The sequence below is a fragment of the Clupea harengus genome, chromosome 19 (genome assembly GCF_900700415.2).
Source record: "Clupea harengus chromosome 19, Ch_v2.0.2, whole genome shotgun sequence".
NCBI classification, from domain to species: Eukaryota; Metazoa; Chordata; class Actinopteri; order Clupeiformes; family Clupeidae; genus Clupea; species Clupea harengus.
Genome location: NC_045170.1, coordinates 3,764,844 through 3,766,311, shown reverse-complemented (window position 1 = coordinate 3,766,311; position 1,468 = coordinate 3,764,844). Strand labels below are relative to the sequence as shown.

Below are 1,468 nucleotides of genomic sequence, written 5' to 3'. Positions count from 1 at the left end.
TTACAATTTGCCCTTCCTCCTCCAATGTACTGCTCGTGACTGATGGACAATTTAGCTTGCCCTGTCAAAAAAATTCAAACATGTGCATAGTTCCTTCTTTTGCCACGAGTAGTTGACTCCAAAGATGAACACCGTCTTCGGAATAGTAAACCCAAGTCTACGGAATGCTACATCCAGCAAGTGAAAGACAGGAATCACAAAAACAGTGAAACTGAGTATCGGGGCAGGGTTTTGCTTGTCCATAAGGGCGATTTGGGGCGACGCACTGCCAAACGGGAGAAGGAGATATTTGTTTCTGTCCCATTCTACAACTAGACTGTCTGATCTGCCTTTGGTGAAGCGTGTCAAAGGGGCGGAGCACCAACCATGTTTGAAGGAGCTGCTGATGTGTACTTTTCTCAGCAAAGTAAAAGTGGATTTCTAAAATCTTGTTGGAACTTTTAAGTCTAATACTGTTGGTTCTGGCGACATACTGGAGAATATCCTTCCTAGACAAATGTCTATAAGTTTTATATTTGAACAGAGGATAGGATAGGGTAGATCATAGGCTTGCAAGGCATCTCACAAAGTAAGTGAGTCACCTTAGCAAACAGACCTATACCCTTTAAAAAATTAAACTCGTTTAGTTAGACGAGGACACGGGCGTCACCCCGCGTCGTTATTTTCCTTACTCATCAGTTTAAGGCATGACCAGATGAGGATTGAAATGAGCACTCACGCTTTCGGTAAGTCAATTCTTCCATGGTTGGTAAATGTAGCGCATTGATCATCTAATCAATAATGTACTTCTAATACTCTGTACTCTTCTAATAATTTAAGCAAACAAATTTGTTTCGAAGTGATAAATCATCACCATTTGTTATAAATCCACTGAAGTAGATAAATAAAAAACCTTTTATAATTATAAGCGCCTAATCGCAAAGGCTCATGGGTACCCTATGACACGACTTGCCGGTTGCTCTGCGGTCTACGGCAATTTCGCATTAAGATGCGGATGTTTGAGTCCTATTATTTACAACCATACAACACCATAAACAAAGCGAGTGTTTCATTTTCACAAAGCAGATTACATTTTAATCCTTGTGAGCCAGGGGCTGTCCATAAGGGCGATTTGGGCGACGCACTGCCAAACGGGAAAAGGAGATTCCTTTTTCCTCTGTCCGATTCTACTACTAGACCGTCTGATCCGAGCTGCCTCTGAATGTCATTGTCCAATCAGGCTAAAGTCGTGCTTCAAATGGTCCCGTCCCATTTTGGGCAAAATGGAAATAGCCCCAGTTCTCTCTCATTAACTATCATGTTAAATCCATTATTTTTTACAAAACAGGGCTCTCAATGCAATTTCTATGGCTTCCGGGAGGGCTCGCCCCACCATGCTAGTTTCGTCATACGTAATAGGACGTATAAGCATAGAACGTCATACCGCTTCGGTCAAGGCATATTCGGTCAAGATGGCTAACTTTCAGTG

At 42.2% G+C, this 1,468-nt stretch overlaps 1 non-coding gene across 1 annotated transcript; it reads right to left on the bottom strand.

Moving 5' to 3' along the window:
• Positions 1-533: 533 nt before the first annotated feature.
• On the bottom strand, positions 534-688 carry LOC116225106. The gene has a single exon (XR_004165913.1). It is a non-coding gene; the product is annotated as a U12 minor spliceosomal RNA (small nuclear RNA).
• Between the last annotated feature and the right edge of the window lie 780 nt (positions 689-1,468).